The sequence below is a fragment of the Petaurus breviceps genome, unplaced genomic scaffold (genome assembly GCF_028583685.1).
Source record: "Petaurus breviceps papuanus isolate PSGF00001 unplaced genomic scaffold, PetGlider_PUasm1.0 90977, whole genome shotgun sequence".
In the NCBI taxonomy this organism is placed as follows: domain Eukaryota; kingdom Metazoa; phylum Chordata; class Mammalia; order Diprotodontia; family Petauridae; genus Petaurus; species Petaurus breviceps.
Window position 1 is genome coordinate 48,060,989 of NW_027187391.1, and position 20,863 is coordinate 48,081,851.

At 39.0% G+C, this 20,863-nt stretch overlaps 1 long non-coding RNA gene across 1 annotated transcript; it reads right to left on the bottom strand.

Annotated features, from left to right (window-relative positions):
* Positions 1-3,288: 3,288 nt before the first annotated feature.
* On the bottom strand, positions 3,289-19,980 carry LOC138153304 (uncharacterized). Its single transcript, XR_011166336.1, has 2 exons — positions 19,507-19,980; positions 3,289-4,047 (listed from the first exon to the last, which is right to left on the bottom strand). It is a non-coding gene; the product is annotated as an uncharacterized lncRNA (long non-coding RNA).
* Between the last annotated feature and the right edge of the window lie 883 nt (positions 19,981-20,863).

Sequence of the window (20,863 nt, forward strand, 5' to 3'; positions counted from 1 at the left end):
AAGAGAAGGTACTTCTCCCTTTCTCTGAGGATTAATCATTGTTCATCTTTACTGGGGGAACTTTCAAAGGAGTCTGCTAATAGAACCATCCCCGGTGGGAATTAAAGACCTAATGTTACTCTGTGTCAGTACTGTCTCAAAGTAAATCATATAAATCATATATCAATCAGGGCTTACATATATATAAGCCAAGGCAAATCATATAACCTCTTGAATCTCAGTTTTCTCATCTATAAAATGGGGTTAATAATAGGACCTACTTCACAAGGTAATTATGAGGATCAAATGAGACTCTCTCTCTATCTATCTATTTATCTCTCTCTATCTCTCTCTCTTTCCATATATATTTATGTATGTCTATGTATATGTACAGATAGATAATGTATAATATATTTGAGTGTGTGTGTATGTTTCTTTGCAAACTTGAAAGTTCTATGTAAATGTAAATGACTATTTTTACTACTTAATTTGAAATTTTATCTCCTGAGTGGGAGCAGATGATCAGAAGATTTCAATGCAATAAAAGTGTAACTGGGAGCTGATCAAGGGGGGACCTTGATCTTCTCTGGCTAGATCATACCTCATTACATAAGGAAAAACTTTCTAATAGAATTATCCAAATGAGGAATGGGCCATCTTGATAGGTAGAGACTTCATTATCTGAGGTCATCTTCCCCAGGGGTCTTATTGACTCAGGAATGTTGGAAAGGCGATTTCTGCTCTTGGATGACATCTGAGATCCCTTTCAACTCTGAGAGCCTATGATTCCGTGGTTTGTTGTATAGTGAGGTAGAGAGTTGAAACTCAGGGTTCTGCAGCTTTACCCAGCTTCCCCTGCTTCTCAGTAGGGAACTACAGTAACCTAGAGTTTGAGAAGGACTACAGGTTCAAAAGAGGCACGTTCACCGACCCAAAGAGACAATATAAAAGCATTCTTTCTTTTAATGACCTAAGCAAGGCTCAGCATTGGGCCTAGGCCCAAAGTAAAATCACCTGGGATTCTTGGAGGTGACTTCTGAGGCCAGAAATAAGGATGATCTTGTTTTGTGGTCTAGTGAATTTGGAAATGTTTTGTGTGGAGTAATTCTTCTAAAAATATGATTTTAAAAACTCTTGCCAAACCAAAATGGAAAGTATCTAATATCCTGGAAAACACACATTTGCAGTTACATTTGGCTCTGATCCATTCCATCATTTAGAGGTGAATGTTTCTAGAGTTAAGCAGCCAGCAATAAATGTGTCTCTTGTTCCCTCTTCCCTTCATTTCCATCCCTTTCCATACCCTCATAGTTCTATTCGCTGGTTCTCTACCTTGCAGGCCTCAGTATTCTCATAATTCTTCCCCCAACTTCCCAACTGAATTTGCTTCAGGCAACAGTTTGGCTAGTTAAGGTTCTATTAAAAAATACCCCACCTCTCTGGATCTCAGTTTCCTCATCAGTCAAATGGCATAGAAGAACTAGATGACCTCTAAAATACCTTCCAGATATAAATTCATGTTCTTATGATTATGATTGGACCTGAAAAAAAGTTGCTGATCTCTGAGGCCACCAGTGCCTACCTCCTGGTTTCAGGTACTTTCTTTCCCTTCCTCTTCTCCTCCTTATGTGCTGTCTTCCCTAGTGAGAATGTAAACTTCTTGAAGGCAGAAACTATCTCTCTTTTTGTTTATATTTTTATTCCTAGCAGTTACTATGGCTTGGCATACATAGGCATATTTTGGACATATTGTGAATTCAGTTCTAGACCACTGCAATAAAGCAAATATCACAATAAAGCAAGTCCCATGAATTTTTTGGCTTCCCAGTACATACAACAGTATATATCTATTTATATCAAGTATCTGTTATATGTGTCAAGTATATGTTTATACTATGCTGTAGTCCATTAAGTATGCAATAATAGTATTATGGTTTTTTAATGTATATTTCTTAATTTAAAAAATAATGCTTTAAAAAAAACCCTAGTCATCATCAGAGTTTTCAGTAAATCATAATCTTTTTGGGACTGGAGGGTCTTGCTTTCATGTTGATGGTTGCTGACTTATTAGGGTGATGGTTGCTGAAGGCTGGGGTGACTGTGGCAATTTCTTAAAACAAGACAACAATGAAGGTTGTCCCATAAATCAATTCTTCCTTTCATTTGAATACTTAAAGGCCATTGTAGGGTTATTAATTGGCCTAATTTTAATATCATTGTCTCAGGGAATAGGGAGGCTGGAGGAGAGGGAGAGAGATGAGGGAATAGTTGACTGACTGAGCAGTAAGAACATACACACATCTATTATATATATAGGTATGGTTCATGGAGAACCCAAATTATTGCAATGGTAACATCAAAGATCACAGATCACTATAAGAGATATAATAATAATGAAAAAGTTTGGAATATTCTGAGATTTGATAAAATGTGACACAAAGACACAATGTAAGCACATGCTGTAGGAAAAATGACATCAATAGACTTGCTCAATGCAGGGCTGCCACAAGCTTTCAATTTGTTCAAAACAAAACAAAACAAAACAAAACAAATAAACCCAAATACAATATCTGCAAACAGCAATAAAGCAAAGTGCAATACAAAGAGGTAGTCAGTGGTGGTAGTGGTGATTTCAAGACAATAGGGTGGAGGGGAGAAGGGCTTTGTATTTTCTTTTGGTCATTGAATTTATTTGATTTTTTTTTCATTTCCCAAGCTCATAGGATCATAGATTGAGAGCTGAAAAAGACATTAGAAATAATTCAATCTAATCCTCCCATTTACAGATGTGGGAACTGAGGCTCAGAAAGAGGACATGACTTGCCCTCATATTCTCTCTGAAGAACTTTGAAATCGATTGTTAGATGTGGGAGACAGTGGCCCAGGACCACCCAGCATGGCAAGCCTGCATCAAAGAAGGTGCTGTACTCTAAGAGCAAAGCAGAATAGCAGTACTTCGAAAGAAACATGAGATCTGCACATTTAGAGACATCTCCACTCCAAATGTTCACGTGGATTATTTGTGTGCAGCCTGTGGTAGAGCCTTCTGAGCTCATATTGGTCTAATCAGCCACAGCTGGACACGTGCACCTTGACCCCAACATAGTGATGTCATTTTGGTCCTCTTCAAGAACGAAGGACTACAACTAATCAGTGATTAGCAGAGCCCAAATTCAAATCCAGGACCTCTGAGTCCAAACCCAGCAATCTTTCCAATTTGCCGTGCTGATTTCACTAATAGGCAAATTTGAATATACTCTTTGGCAACCATTTTATGGTTCATTGAAAGAAAGAACAAGTACACCTTGCTTTGTACTTTATTTGTTTAATCCTTCCATCCATTAATCAATCAACATTGCCCAAGTGAAATGTTGATGAGTTCTAGGGAAACTTTATTTATTTATTTAGGCAACTAAAAGTTGTAAGGAAACTGTCCACTTAAAGGAAACTTATGGTAAAATCTTTTGGAATGTAAGTAAGCATTGGTTGTCAGAGCTGTAACTAGGGCGGTATGATCTTTGGACCAGGGTACTGCAATTTTTTTTTTTTTGTATGTGTGAGGCATTTGGGACTAAGGACTTGACCGGGGTCACACAGCTAGTAAGTGTCAAGTATCTGAGGCCGAATTTGAACTCAGGTCTTCCTGACTCCAGGGCCAGTGCTCTATCTACTGTGCCACCTAGCTGGCCCTGTAATTTTTTTTAATATAACTTTTATTTTAGTTTGCATTTTAAGAAACGTTTATTTTTCTCTCTCCCTTACATTCTCCTATGGGGAAAAAAGAAAAGAAAAACCCCTGTAACAAATATGACTAGTCCAATGAAACAAATTCTTGGAATGACCACATTCAAAAATGTATGTCTTATTCAGCATCTTGGGTCTGTAACTTCTCTGTCAGGAGGTAAGTGGCAGGGTTCCTCACTAGTCTTCAGCAGTTCTCAAGTCATTCGAAGTTGTTTGTCTTTAAAATGTCTTTAGTGCTGTGTAAATTGTTTTCTTGGTTCTGCACAATTCATTCTTCATAATTTCACACAGATCTTTTTGAATTTCTCTGAAATCATCAGGACACTGCAATTTAGAAGGTACAAAAGAAGTATTTTAGGTGAGAGTTTCCATTGGCTGCCTCTGCTCTCCCCTAAATAAGAGTTCTGGGATCTCTCCTATGGGACAGTGTCCTAGGGTCTCCCACTCTCACTGTGGTTTGAGGATGACTTGCACAGGGACTGTTTCATGCCCCTAGGAGCCAACTCACCAGACACGGCAACCTGGGCTGTAAACAGTTAACTTGTCTCATACTGGGTCCTCTCCCAGAATAGCCTGTTTCCAATTATGTTGTAGGGTCAAAATGCAGGTCTTAGCATTGACAAGACTCAGCGCTTTCTCCTTCTGCTCTGAGACAGTATGAGTAACATATCTTCCCAGACACAGCAGGAAGAAAAGTTTCCCTTGTTCTCACTCAGTAGTTTCACTAGGAAGCAGCAGCCCACATAGCAGCTGATAAAGAACTTTGCTTCACTATTTCAAAGCTGGCTATTCTGGCAGGGAGTGGCCCTTTGGCTATTATTACAGACAGAAGCATCACTACCTGTCCAGGACCACTAAGTTTCTTCCCCAGCACTCCTTGCCACACCCTCAGAGACATATGACCAGAACTCATCAGAGATATTGTTCAGTGGGTTCAAAATTTCCTACTCCCCTAATGTCCCTAAAGGGAAAAGAATTGGGTTCCTTCCAATTACGTTATCTTCTGTCTTATTTATTTATGTATTCATTTTTAGTACAATATCCTATCAGCTTACCATTGCAATGGCTAAGTGGAATGAGGAAGAAGAGAACATTTGGAAGAGAAAGAGAGAAAACTTGATTGAGACTGATGACATAAGCACTAGCTGTCATTACACTATTTCTGAGAAGTAGGAAGGATAACTTTCTTCTGCCCATGGAGATATATCTGTTTATTCCCTCATTTTAGGTCCCTTATTTCACAGGTGCCAAAATCAACACAGAATCATCCTTAGGGAATGTTGAATTATAGCTATTGTCAAAAGCTTTCAGTAGATAGTGAGTGACTCAGGGAGGTAGCCAAGAGAGTGAAAGATATGGTCAAAAATTAACTGATACTTCATACAATCAACTCATGACCCTCTCGTCCAGTGTCTCTGCTATCAGTCAGCAAGGCATATGACTCTTCCCTACCCTGTTTAACATACAAATCACAAACTGCTCTTCGAATCTTCTTTTCCCCTACAAGACTTCCTTTGATCTTCATTTGATTATATTTTCATCTGAATCAAAAAGTGTTGTGGATATGTGCCTTCAGGGCAAGACTGCCATGAGGTGGCATTGGTCTTCTGCCTCCACTTGTGATGGTTCTGTCCACAGACTTCCTTGAAGATTCCCCCAACCAGGACACAAAATGACTGATCCTCAGGGAAGGGGACAAATACCATCTACTTCTGTCCTAATAATGAGAAGGAAAGAAAGAGGTGATTTCTTTTCCCACAAAAGACTTCTCAGGACACTGAGGTAAAAATGCTTAAATATGGATGTAACCACCCCCATCTCAGTTCCTATTCTCTACTATGAGGCTCCAGGCTTTGCTACTCAGAATTCCCATTTCTCTGAAAATGCTATGGATCATAGAAATGCATTCTAGGGACTTAGATAAGTGGAATTTGTTATTAAAGTGCATTAACGTCCTACTTGTTTTCCTTTTGCTGGATGAAAATATTAGTACTCTCAAAAGGACAGTGATATATGGCAAATTCTCCATTGCCTGCCTCTGTACAGGCAGGGCACAGAGCTAGAAAGAGTACTGCTATAGCCCACATTGACAGAAGTCTCTTGGTTGGCTTTATGATTTAGTGGAATGGGTACTGAACTGAACTGGGAATCCAGATAAAATCATACAACTAGTCAGATCCTCAGCTGTCAACTGTGTGGGTAGCGGAACACCTGTGGCCAGCTTCCTACAGACATTCCCAAACACCAGCATTCCACATACCATTTAGAACACTAGGGTTGGTTAGCACTAGAAACCTTCCATTGTTGAATTTCTGCCTATTGTGCCATCCTTTACTATTACCAGCAAGATACTTCAACTTACCTCCCATCATGCTATCATCCTCAATCCTAGCCATACAGTCTCACAGCTTTAAATATCAGCTCTTTGTCCTTTTCTTCAAGCCTCATCCCCATTAAAATTAGCCCTATTCCCCAAGCCTGCCCCCATTCTAGCTCCTAACCCATTTCATTGTGCCCTTTGAAATTTACCACTCTTTTCTCAGCAAACTCCCCTGCATCTCAATTAAAATATCCCATTCCACCTTCTCACTGTTCTTGGAAGCTGGGTCTTCCTTAAGGACATCATATGCTTTTAACCTCATTCCTGACTTTCCCACTTACCTTATTCATGGAATGAGAAAAAAAAAGCATTGATACATTCATTCCTAATTACCATTTCCAGACCATTCATTCCATTAAGGCTGTCCCACAGTAAGCTTTGCTCTCTTGAATTTTCCATGCAATCTACTTCTATTGCCTGGTCTATCCTTGTTACTATCTGGTAGATGGTGGTGTGATGGATAGAGAATGTCTGTGGAGTCGGGAAGACCTAAGTTCAAATATAGCTTCAGACATACTAGTCACTTAATCTCTCTCAGCCTCAATTTCCTCATCTGTAAAACAGGGATAGTTAGAAAACCTATTTCCCAACATTGGTATAAGGATCAAGTGAAATAGCATAAATAATATATTTTACAAACCTTAAAATGCTCTGTAGAATCAGATTTAGAACTGTAAGAGATTCTGGATGTCTCTTATCCAATGCCTACATTTCACAGATGAGGAAACCAAGACCTAGGAAGTAAGTACCCAAGATATAAGGTACAAACCATAAGGAATAAGTGGTAAAGTCAGGATTTCAATCCTGCCCAAGTCCAAATCTGTCACTCTTTCCAGTATGCCAAACACTATTTCCCTCCAAAATTCTGACCACAGAAATTCTATTCTTCAACACCATTTGTTATTTTGGCCCATCATCCAGACTAAATCCACTATAAATCTAGGATATATAATCTCAGCTAGGTTCTCTCTGGTGAACAATTCTTATATTTTATTTTTTATACACTCATTCTCTCTAATAGCCAACATCTAAAGGAGAAGCAGCATGGCATAGTGGAGTGAGAGTTGGCCTTGCAACCAACAAGACCTAGGTTCAAGTTCTGCTTCTAATATATACCACCTCTGTGACCCTAGGCAAATAATTTAACCAAGTATTAATGGCCTAGGCAACTACCTAAGATCATAAATTGTAAAGGTGATAATAACATGTATTAGGAGAGAAAAGTTTCTTCAACTAATGAAGATCACAAGTCTACTTCCTATCTGTGATAACATTGTACAGTGTTTTAAGGCTTGCAAAGAGCTTTATGTACATTAATTATCTCATTTAATCCTCCCAACAACCCTGTGAGGCAGGTGTTATTATTAATCCCCATTTTACATGTGAAGAAACTGAGGCTCAGAGAGGTCAGGTGACTTGTTAATAGTAATATAGTCAGTATGTATCAGAGGAGAGATCTGAATCCTATGTCTCTGACTTCAAAGTCAGTATACTACCACAATAATTCCACAAACTTTTTAAAAAATTAAGTCCCAACCCATAGTTCAGCTCGCATTTGTAGTCTTCAGTTTAACTAAGAAGATTGAGGGCACCTAGCAATAGTTGCCTCAACTTCTCTCATCTGCTCCTCAGAACTTCTAAATATGATCAAATATTCTCCTTCCCTTCATGTCATAAGTAGAAGTATCCCTATATCTTGCTAAGGTTAACCTGGCTACCAATGGCCTTGAACCTATCCCTTGCTGCCCCTCCAGGACCTTGCCCTAGTAATGAAGGAACACTTTTCTCTCCTGAATCTCCTAGCTCTCCTTCACTATGCTCATGTCTTCCCAATCTTAAAAAGGCTTCACTCACTCCTTATGCCTAAACCAGCAATTGTTCCCCTCTTACCTCCCTTTCACGACCAGAATCCCCATTTCTTCACCACCCACTTTCTCAACTCCCATGAAACCTAATGTCCCCTCCCAAGTTTCTGTCCCTGACTCTCTTCTTTTTTTTCCTCACTCTTCACTCTCACCTTTAACAATCTCATTCATTCCTAATTAGGAAAATTATCATCCCTACCTAGTTATCTATGGATTACTTCCAGATCTGTATCTCTCTGGTCACATATCTCCAAATGCCTACAAGGTATCTCTTCTTTTATGTCCTGCCAAAGATATGCAGAAACAAGCTTATTATCTTTCCCACAAAAACTGCTCCTCCTTATGACTTCACTCTTTTGTCTTCGCTCTCATATTCAGCTAGCTACCAAGTTTTCTCAATTCCTCTTCTGCAATATCTCTAACCCTTGTCCCCTCTACTCTATATCTACTGGCCCCTCCTAGTACCATTCCCCAATGGTGCACTAGTACCTTGTGTCTTGGTGCCTTACAAAGAGTAGAGGCTTGACCTATTGTTCAAATGAATGATCATCTAAGATTAGATGACTTCTCTCACTTTACAGATGATACTGAAGTCTAGAGAGGTCAAGTGATTTGTTTAAGGTCATACTGCTGGTCAGTGGCAGTGAAACTCATGATGTAGTTACAAAACTTACACACATCACACAGTTAGAAAACAGGGGTTATATTGTTTAAAACTCAATAAAATATTTAGAGTATGGAAAAAACCCAATGAGGAAGGTTCTTGTTGAGGAGGTCAAATTTGAGCTAGGCCTTAGAAAAATGCATAAACTTTGGAAGGAAAAAATGGGAACTTCAAAAGGAATGGTTTTCAAGGTAAGAATGAGCTAAGAGAAACTAAGAAGTGGTGGGGGGGACGGGTTTCTTGACTGGGTCAGAGGGTTCATGTTGAGAAGTGATAGGAAACTAGGTTAGGTAGGAATAGGAATAACATTTCCAGATTTATGAGAGTTCCTGAAAGCCAATCTGAAGAATTTTATTTTAGATAGTAGAATCAAAACTGTTCTAATACTATCTGAGGACCAAGTTACCCATAGAATAAAGGGGATAAGTCATAGAGAGCACAAGGGAAAAGGAGGCAAGGACAGAGGAAAATGTATAGTTTGATTAACTCAGAGATCAAATTGCGACTAGAGGAAAGTGAAGAAGGGAGAAGGATTGGAAGAACAGCAGAGAGGAAGGGCAGAAGGAAGACAAAGAATAAGTTTAGGAGAGAGACAGGAAAAAATGTAAGGACAGGTGCCTGAGATCAGAGAGAGTTTTCAGAGCTCAAGATCATGAAGGGTCTGAAGAAAAAATAAAAGGAGAATGTAAATTCTTCCTCTTGATCCTGTGTAGGGCATGAAAGAAGGAACAAATAGCATTGAAGACCATTGCCAGGGGATCATGTCTTCTAGAGAAAGCTAAATTTCCATAAACTCAAAATGTGAAAAGTATGTGAGAAAGAGATCTAGAATGAAAAGGAATTTGTTAACAACAAACCAAGAATTCTAGAGGGCATCATGGGAGAAGTCTGAGAAGGAAAGGGGAGAGAGGAGGTTGGCCAGGATGAAGATGAGAAGATAGGTAAAGGTAGGAGTGGGAAGGGGCTTTGTTTTAGCAGAGAATTTACTTCAATCAGAATCTTGAATTACTGGGAGTAGGAGAAAGGAGAATGTTAATCATACAACTGGGGGATAGTTAGTTGATTAGAGTCCCCCATTTCAAGATCCTAGAATCATTATTTAAAACTCAAGTCTTAAACTTGGAATGTACTTCAGAGGTTGTAGGTTCATAAGATCATATATCTTGAGCTCCAAACCCCTCACTTTACAGATGAAGAAACTGAGGCCCAAGATCACACATATAATAAGCCTCAGAGGTGGAGATTTGTACCCAGGTTCTCTAACTAAACAGTCAGTACACTTTCCACTTTACCACAGTCCGCTAGTCCAACCTTAGTATGAAGTATGAATTCTCTCTACAACATCTCTGAAAAATGCTTGTCCAGAATTCTCTTGAAGATTGCTAAGGATAAAGAGCTTAATGTCTTCCAAGGCAATCCACATCACTTTGGGGTAGCTCTGATTGTTAGGAATTCTTTTCTTACATCAAATAAAAACTTATGTTTCTAATAATTTTTCTCATTGCTCCTAAATTTTTCCCCTTCCACCCATGGAAGCTGGGTAAAATATATGAGGATTGGTGGAAAGGATTGATGATTTCTAACCTATGGAGAGAAGGCTTAAGTGGTACATGATCACTGTCTTCATATATAATAATAATAATAATAGCTAGAGTTTATCCAGTGATTTAAGATTTGAAAAGTACCTTATAAATATCTCATTTTATCCTCATGACAACCCTGAGAGGTAGGTATTGTTGTTATCATCATTTTTCAGATGGAGAAAGTGAGGAAGACAAAGATTAGGTGACTTGCCTAGAATCCCACAACAAGGAAGTATTCAACTCTAGACCCCAGCAGCCTATCCATTATACCACCCAGCTGCTCAAATCAGAAGGGGATTCGTGTGGAAGAGGGAGTAAACTATGTCTCAGTGTGTTCCTGTGTAAAAGCATTAGAATTAAAAATAATAACATTTCCATAGCTCTTTGGAATTCACAAAGGGTTGTCCCCTGAGGTCCCTTCTAGTTCTTGATCTATGGCCTAACATCTTACGAATGTGAAGGCCTGTGATGACAACCTGACCTCAGTAGCTCTTAGCAACAAGTAATTCAATAAGCATTTATTAAACACTTACTATGTGCTGGGAACTGTGCCAAGTGATGGAAATCCAAAGGCAGTCCTTGCTCTCAAAGAGCTAACATTCTATCAGAAGAAACAATACATATACTGATAAGTTAATAGAAAATAGGAACAAAGTACCTACAAAATAGTTCCCAAGGTAATAGTAACTAGGGGAATCAGAATAAACTTCTTATAGGAGGTTGCCCATAAGCTAAATTTTGAAGGAAGTGAGGGATTCTAAGAGATGCAAATAAAGAATAAGAAGGGAACATCTTCCAGGCAAAGGGCCCATAGAAAGGCATAGAGGTGGGAGTCAGACAGAATGTCATAAAGGTGGGACACAGACTAGCAAACAAGTCAACACAACTAGAATGTAAAGTTCATGAAGGATAATAATAAGCCTAGAAAGAGAGGCTGGAGCCAGATATGGCTGGAAGGGCCCTTATGCACCATCTAGTCCAATGTCCCATTTTACAGATGAAGAAATGGAGGTTCAGAGGAATTGTAACTTGCCCAAGGTCATACAGTAAGGGGTAGATTGCTCAATCATTTCAGTCATGTCCAACTCTTCATGATCCCAATTGGGGTTTTCTTCACAAAGACGCTGAAGTGACTTGCCCCTTCCTTCTCCAGTTCATTTTGCAGATGCGGAAACTGAGGCAAACAGGGTTAAATGACTTGCCCAGGGTCATACAACTAGTAAATGCCTGAGGCCAGCTTTGAACTCAGGTCTTCCTGACTCAAGGCCTGGCACTCTATCCACTGCATACTTCAAATCCACTGAACTAAACTCAATTCTGTTAACTCCAAATTCAGAGCCCTTTTCTCTGTGCCCACAGTAGCAACCATATGGGTGATCTTGTCCAAATGATTCATAACATGATGACAATTGGCTAAGAGGAAAATGTAGGACCGATGGTGCTTCTGGCCTAACATTATCACCTAAGGAATTGAGAATGACTACATGACCACACAAGACACTCCTGCCTTAGATCCATTTCATTCTTTCCACCTGTGAATCTCCTTGAATGGGTAACTGTCTTATGATACTACAGGCCTACTGTACCCTGAGACCTCACTTTTTCCCCAGCATGTTTCAGCACATGATTCATCATCCCTAACTGTGGTTTAGGGGAGGAGAGGAGTCCCTGAAGCTGAGATCCCAAACAGAATTCAGAAAATAACAGTAAAGAGCTTCATTAACATTTCTACCTGTTTCTAACTGTTCCTTCTCTTCAACTGGGTTCCCACCTTCTAATTCTGCTCATAAGACAGAAGCTATCTATCTTTTCCCTTATCTTTTTCCTTGCTCTGTTCCCTGAAAATAGCACATGATGTTTTTGTTGAAGTTTGGGGGGTTTTTTGTTTTGGTTTTTTTTTGCTTTTTGGAGAGGGGAAAGTAGGGCAGTTGGGGTTAAGTGACTTGCCCAAGGTCACATGGCTAGTTTTGCATTAAGTGTCAAGCCGAATTTGAGCTCAGGTCCTCCTATCTCCAGTGCTGGTGCACCACCTAGCTTCCCCCTGAAGTTTGTTTTTAAAGGCTTATTATTAAGCACTACAGGGAACAGAATGAAAATAATTAATATTTTAATAGTATTATATATATATTATGGCCTTACCAGCAACCTTGTGATGTAGCTAATACAGGAAATATTGACTCCATTTTACAGATGGAAAAAACTGAGGCACACAGAGGTCTGAATAACTTGCTGATGGTTGCATAGCTAGAGAATATATCAAAGGTTGGATTCAAACCTAGATCTTCTTATAAGGTCTAACGTGCTTTCCACTATTCCCTTCTGTCTCTCTTAATAGAGAGTGGGCAAAGTTTACAAGGTTCCAGGTGTCTTAATAGATAATCCTGGTCCTATGGGAAAACAAACAGAGAACAAGGTCAGTCATAAGCCTGAATGAACCTGTTCTTGTTCTCAAAGTTAGGCAAGCTAATCCTGTCTGGGATGGAGGTTAAATCAAGCTCCAAGTTTCAGGCTGATAGACTTTGTTTGGCAAAGCTAAGGCTTGGGAGCCTTAGCTCTTCTAACCTCAGGCTTTCAAATTTAGGGTGGATATACATGGTCTGGGGCAGAACTCAACCAATTCAAAGATTCGATGGTTCTGGGTCTCTGTGACACTTAAAGACAGGTATACAAGTTGTAGAGAATGGGGGTTATTGGTTTCTTTCTATGGTGATGTCATGTAGAATTATAGCAATAACGCAATAATCAAAACCTTTATTAAGCACCTACTATGTGCCAGGCACTGTGCTAAGCACCGAAAATACAAATAAGCAAATAAAAGGCAATCCCTGCTCTCGAGGAACTTAAAATCCAATTAGGGAAGACTACATACAAAAAGAAGCTGTAAAGTGGAGGGGAGAGATAATCATAAAGTCAGAACCATCCAATAATTGCCTTGGCCCAGTTCTGCTATGATGTAATTCCACCTACACAATTACAGAATGCCAGCACTGGAAGGGACCTCAGATTCATGTGAATGTCTTTGGAAGAATGAAACTGAACATGTGAACAAGTGAGAATGAGTAACAGGAATGAAGGTGTAATGTCCCCACCTTTCCCTTATTGGGGAGGGGACAGAATGAGAGGAAAGAAAGAGATTCTAATATTGTTCATTGTGCGTAAGGCTGCTTTTGTTCTTTTTTTTTTTAATTTGGATTCCAGTAAACCACACCTCTCAGGAAAAGTGGGGACTTATCAGAATGACTAATCTATCTGAGAGTAGGAAGGTGGATGGAGCAAACATTTAGGGCCAGGAAAAGTGACCATTGTTCATTGGGTCCAGGGTGTGTCTGTTATTTCAATTCTGCCAATGAAGTAGGAGCTATAGGCCCCAGAAAGGGAAACTTAGGGAGAGGTCTGAATAGAATAGAGGTTTCAGTAAGAAAAGAAAAAGAAGGTGGAGGATGAGAAGAAATATCATGAGGACCTAAAATTGTAGAAAATGGAGCATGAAGGTACTGACTACATGATCCTGGACCATGAGACCTCCAAACAAAAGGAGCTAGAAGGTAGAGAAGTCAATTTTACAATAAAGCACAAAACTATATATTATAACAAATTAAATAATTCACTTTAAACCGTCCATTCACAGCCTACAGGGCAGGCTAACAGTGGGAGTTAACTTTGCTAATCATAGGATCTTAAAATGAGAACTAGGGGTAATCTAATTTTTCTTTTTTTTTTATCTTTTAAGATATTTTTACTGATGTCTTCTTTTTCTTGCATCATCGTGGTTAGCCCATGTATTTCTTCTTTTCCTCCCAGAGGAGAAGAATTCCATATAACAATATAGTTATAGTATTGTTTAGAGAGGAAAAAAAATCCACACAATTGATTGATACCCTGAAAAACTCTGAAAACATGTGCGATCTATAACACCTGTGGACCTCCCACCTCCATGAAGGGGTGGATGAAGGTGTCCTCTCAGATCTCCTCATCTGAATCCTGCTTGGTCTTTATGATTTTGTTACATTCACTTTCGATTGTGTGTGTGTGTGTGTGTGTGTGTGTGATTGTTCCTTCCATTTACATTATTGTAGTCATTGTGTATAGTCTTTCCTTGGTTCTACTTACTTCACTATACATAAGTCCATGTAGAACTTTTCATGCTTCTTTGTATTCCTTACAAACATCATTTCTTACACTACAGTAATATTCCACTATATTCATATAACACTGTTGTTATTTTTTTTTTGTTTGGTTGGGTTTTTTGCTTTTTTGAGAGGGGAAGGCAGGGCAGTTGGGTTTAAGTGACTTGCCCAAGGTCACACAGTTAGTAAGTGTTAAGTGTCCGAGGCTGGATTTGAACTCAGGTTCTCCTGACTCCAGGATGGGTGCTCTATTCACTATGCCACCTAGCTGCTCCATACAACACTGTTCAGACATTTCCAAATTGATGGACATCTACTTTGTTTCCAAATCTTTGATATTACAAAAAACTGTTACAATAAATATTTTGGGATATAAGAGGGCTTTTTTCTTATCAATGGCTTCCTTGGGGTATAAACCCAGTAAAGGAGTCTCTGGTTCAATGGACCAAATACACTAATTTTTTCAAATGAGGGAATCAGTTCTGTTTTACTTCCACCACACTATACCGTAAACAGGCAAAACTTTAAAAAAAAAAAAAAAAGAGATGCTTTACCATCTGCTTTGCTGCTGTACCTTAAGGCTTAGAAGGCTTTTGTCTCCCTCATTACAATGTGGGCTCCTTTGAGAGAAGGGAATGTCTTACTTTTCAATTTGTCTCCCCATCACTTATCAATTAGCACCATGCTTGGCACATAGTAAGCACTTAGTAAATGTTTTTCATTTGTTCATTACACTAGCTAAAACCATCTCTTTAATGTTCTACCTCTCCAAATTTTGTATGTTCCCCAAAGCTTTCCTGAAAGCTCAAGGAGGTTTCCAAGGCAGCCTGGTACCCAGTGATCTGCCCCTTCATTGAACTCATATTGTAGCTATAATCTTTATCACACCACTCAATACTTTAAAATATTCTTCCTGATTTTACTCTCTGCTTGTTTTATTGAATGGTTTCAGAAAAAAAGTCTGTCTGCTGACAGAGGGTCTGCTCAGCTAAGTGCAGAAAGGCTTATCACTAGTGGAATGGCCACTAGGTAATGAATTATTTATCTATGGTAATCTGTAAACAAAAAAAATTTTAAATGAATTTTTATTCCTCTTCATTCTATGTTTTCCCTTTCCACTTTTTTGTTGAAAGTAGAAGAGTAGTTAGTGTAAAGAGGGAAGGAAGGCATTCAGAATCACTCCATTTTTAGACTGTCTATAAATATAATATTAACTTTTGGTATTCTAAATGTAAGCTCCTTGTCTAACAACAATAATACAAATATTCCACATTAACATAGCACTTTAAGGTTTACAAAAAGTGCTTTACATATATTAGCTCATTCAACCTGTGCAACATCCCTCTGAGGTAGGCACTATGGCTATCCTCACTTTACAGATGAATAAACTGGACTTCTGAGAAGTTGTGACACCATCATGCTCACAAAGCTAGTAAATGTCTGAAGTCCCACAAGACTCTGCTCTTCCTGATTCCAAGTCCATGACTGTATCTGCTGTGTAATGTGCCCTTTGTCCCATGGCCAACAAGTCAACAAGTTACTACAAAAACTGAACCATAGGAACATTGATATTGTCACTAAAATTGAAAGCCAAAGATACAAAGTAGCTATAGCTAGATGGAAAGATGACTGATTCAATAAAAGGGTTGGTGGAATCCAGGGTCAACAAGAAACTTCATTTCATGGGATACATTGATCATCTTACCTTTTAGTACTAGGAAGAGAAAAGCAGTAAAGAAGTAAAGAAGCATTTCAGAGTCAGAAGAGATCTCATTGTCCATCTGCTCCAACTCATACCCAGAAAAAGGATCCCCACTAAATGGTCACCTACTTGGTCTACAAATGGGAAACTCAGCCTCCTGGAGCAGTCTTTTCTTCTTCTAGATAATAAATATTTTTAGGAAGTTTTTCCTAATATTAAGCCTAAATTTGCTTCTAAGCATCTTCTATCCATTGTCCAATTTCTGTCCTCTGAGGCCACAAAGAAAAGACTTAGTCTCTCTTTTACATAATCATTTGTATACCTGAAAGGAGCTATCCTGTTAGCCATGAGTCTTTTCTTCTCTAGAACAAAACATCTCTACCTTCTTCAGCTAATCCTCATAAGAAATACATGGGCTCAAGACATTTTAACATTCTAGTTCCTTGTCTCTGTATTCTCTATGGTTTATCTATGGTACCAAGAGCTAAACATGATAATCCAGATGTGTTCTGATGAGCAGTACAGCAGAGTTATTCCCTCCTTGTTATAATTTCTGAACCAACATCTGCTGCAGAGGATAAGGAGGTAAAGAAATTTTATGAGAAATATGTTGAAATCTTCCAGACTGAGTCAATATGCCTTAATATTCAGTAACTTGAATGTACATGTAGTGAGAAGAGCAAAGTTCAAGGTTAAGAAATTAAGGACAAAAAGCTTACTTGAATACAACTCATGACTATTAGTCAAAATTACTTTCCCCAAGAAGAGAATGGGGAAAACACTAGATAGCATGAAGAAAAAAAATGAAATTGACTCTATCTTAACAGACAGGGAAAAAAAAAAAGTCCCTGATACGAGCATCCCTTCAGATTCAGTAAAGAATATTGAATATTCTTGATTAAATTCAAGATTGAATCATGAAGAGACTCTGAGAGTACTTTCAGATTCAATACTGAATATTAAGGCATATTGACTTAGTCTGGAGCATCTCAGTACATTTCTCATAGAATTTATCTACCTTCTCATCCTCTGCAGATGTTGGTTCATAAATTGTAGAAGGAGGGATAGTTCTGCTGTGCTGCTCATCAGACCTCATTTGGAATATTCATGTTCAAGAAAGAAGTGTATCAGGGGCGGCCAGGTGGCTCAGTGAGTAAGAGCACCGGCCCCAGTGTTGGGATGACCTGGGGATCGAATCTGGGCTCAGATACTTAGCACCACACCCAGAAATAACTGGCCGTTTAACCTCAAGCAAGTTACTTAACCCCAATTGCTTTAAAAAAAAAAAAAAGAAAGAAGTGAATGGATGACAGTATCAATCAGGCAGTCAAAGAGTATGGACAGGCTAAGTCCAAAGGTGGGGAAGCAACTAGGTATATCTGGCTAGAGAAAGAAAATAAGGGAGGGAGCAGGAAGTTAGGCACCTCCTGACATCTGGATGCATATTATCATCACTGGATGCATATATATCAGGGATAATATTAGCAACATTTTTATTATCATCATCATCACTCCAGAATTTTGGAACATGGAAAGGGTCTTAAGCCTTCATCTGTACAAGTGGGTAAGAATGAAAACTAGACTTTGGCACCATGAGAATTTAATACAAGGAAAAGTTTCTCTGGAAGTCAAAAGATAAAGAGAGCCTTTCCAAAGGAGGGCAAGTTTTTCACTAAGGAAAAATAAGTGATAGTCACTGTGGAATTAGATTCAATTGTTCAGATATGGCAAAATAAACATATGGAAAAGAGACTGTAAGTTCCTTGAGAAGAACACGTTTCCATTTTTACCAATTTTTTCTCAGATCCTATCACAATCCCTTGCACACAATAATATAGGAATAATTAATAATAAATATATTAATAAACGATTGTTGAATGAAATGGAAAGTGGTACCAACCATGACTGAAGGGCTATAGCTGGAGGTGAGATTTGGGTTCCTAAAACCCTGTAATCCACTGGCTATTAGGGATAGCTACCTCTCTTGCCTGTCCATGCCCCTATTTGTTCTTTGAAGCTGGGGCATGGCCTAGACACCTCATTTTGTTTGTGAAACTCTGGCAGTTTTAAAAAAGACTAGGTTAAGTATCTTATGGTATCTGAAACGTAGTCACATTGATGGTGTTTTCCAAACTGGTTGACCCAGTCATTTTCAAAATCACTGGTAAATTTCCTGGAGTTTTGTCAAATAATCCACTCTGACTATCTAGAAAATGTTACATTCCCCTGTTCAGATACAATGACCCCATGATAAAAGGGAATGAAGTCGTATGGGCTTCATGGGGGTGGAATTGCCACTTTTACTGAGCCCCCTCTTTCCTCCTCTAGCCCATAACCACACCCTGTATCAAGTTGCGTCTTGATTTTGCTCAAAAAAATATATATAGTGATTCTGAAACACTTTAACTTTTCGAAACTTCACTTAAACCTGTGAGCTCTCAAGGGCAGTTTCATTCTTTTGACTGTCCACCCATCTTAACTGCACATATGCAACACACCACACCACATACCCTACCCTTGGCCTCCAAGGAATCTGTTTCTGAGCACAAGAGCAACAGACATCACCCAGAATTCAAAGTTTTCTTGTAAAAATGTCAATTGCAATAAAAGGAACCTGGAGCCAGGCTGGCAGCCCCAGCGGCTGTTAAAGGATGAAATCAGCAACTTAGCCTATGTGTCTACATGACACCAAGCAGCCCGTTAAAGAGTGAAAAATTCAGTCAGTCATCCAGATGTTTTGTCCATACAGGACCAAACATACTGATATTTTTGAAAATCCAGATGTTTGCCATCACATGGAATGACTGGACAATGTAGTGGAAATGGAGCTAGGCTTAGCCTTAGAAGGCCTGGATTCAAATCTAGACGCTGCTTCTTACTAGCAATGTGATAGTCAGTAGGTCACATAACCTCCCTGAAGTTCAATTTCCACTTAAGTAAAAAAAAAAAAAAATAGTTTCCCTAGCCTTTGCCAACAGGGTTGATGGGAGATTGGGGTGGGAGGGTCACTTTACAACTCTAAAGTACTATGGAAATGTGAGTCTAGTCATTATCACGAAGAGCAAAATTCATGGATTTAGAAATATCTAGATGTTTGATGTCCTCTAGACACACCTTTAGGTTGATGAACAGGGAAGTCTAAAGAGTTTGGACAAAATGTTTTCTTCTCTGCAATCAGAAACTGCTTCAGAGAGACCTTCCTGAAAGGGACTTCATCTATTCTGGTAGAGAGATGACAACTTGAAGTCACAAGCATAGGCAACTAGGTGGAATTGTGGATTAGGGGCCTAGACTTGGAGTCAGGAATATGACCTCAGGTATTTAAGAAGCTGTGTGACCCTGGATGAGTCACTTACCTTCTGTATACCTCAGTTTCCCCAATTATACAAAGGGGACAAGTCTCTTACTTTCTGTACACCTCAGTTTCCCCAATTATAAAAAGAGGATGTTAATAGCACTTACCTACCAGGGTGGTTGTGAAGATCAAATGAGAACATATTTGTAAAGTTCTCAGCACAGTACATAGTAGATGTTCAATAAATGTTTGTTTCCTTCCTTTTTTTCCCCACAAACCTGGAAAGCAATCTCCTTCTAGTATTTAGACCTAAGCTGTGAGCAACACAGAGTCCATTCCAATTCCAAATGGTTCTGATATTTTTCTATCCATTCCTATCCCTCCGTATCACTAGAAGATCAATTTATTTCTGTGGTAGACTCAGAATTTGGGGTCCTGGGAATAAATCTACAAGGCTGAAACTAAAATCTCCTCAAACCTCCCCAGAATAAGCAGACCCAAATGGCCTGGGTCCTATGGAGCCAATACGCATTCAAGGATGCGTCCTCAGCATGAGCAGGGACCACAGTGGCCTGCCCTAGCCTCTTGGTCTTAGGGGTGGATAGAAGGGCTCTTTACTCAAAAATTAAACCCCTCACTATTTTCTCTGAAAGTGCCTACAGTCTGGAGAGGCATGCTTTGCACCACTGTATTCTTGCATTCTCACTCTCACGATCTATTGTTTATCTATCTCTCCTGTGCTCCCAACAAGTCTGCAGCAATAAAAAAGCGCTCCTGAGGACAGCATGTGCAAGGGAATTTAAGAAACAAAACCGCAACATAATAAAAGGAACAATAAGAGCAGCCTAATAAACCCAGGATGAAACACAGTCATGTGAAAGAGAAGATCTGAACATCTGTACTTTTTCTTATTTATAACCATGTCATGAAAACAGGAAAAACAGCGTGCAAGACCACAAGTGGAATTTTCTTTAGGCTCTAATTCTGCTTGTGGATTTCCACTCGGAAGAAATTGACCAATTTGATTGTGTTCCATAGGTATGTAATATACCATTCATTATTGTGTCACACATCCTATGATTGTGATTTATTCTTTCTTAGTCATTGTTATGCTCAGGAATGCCCCTATCCTGCATACATCTGGATTTATAAAGTTAGCAGCAAAGGAAAAAGCAGGACCCATCTGACCCTTCATCACTTCTGGGCTCTATGGATCCTTTTAAAATTATACTCAGTCCCTTTCTTCAGTGTGTGTGTGTGTGTGTGTGTGTGTTCTAGTGAACTAGATTCTGAGTCAATTTTTTTTATTATTTTAATGTAACAGTGTTAATGATAACAAATGCCCTTGCATCAAATTAAGTCATCGACACTCTCATTGTAAAGACAATCATAATATTAGTAATCATTAATATATACACAATTTGGTCCCCTTAAAAGAGACACATCTGTTTTTCTTGGCAGTGGACATTTTCCAAGCCCTCACTTGATACCATGTGCGTGTCTAACTCCTGTTCACAACAATAG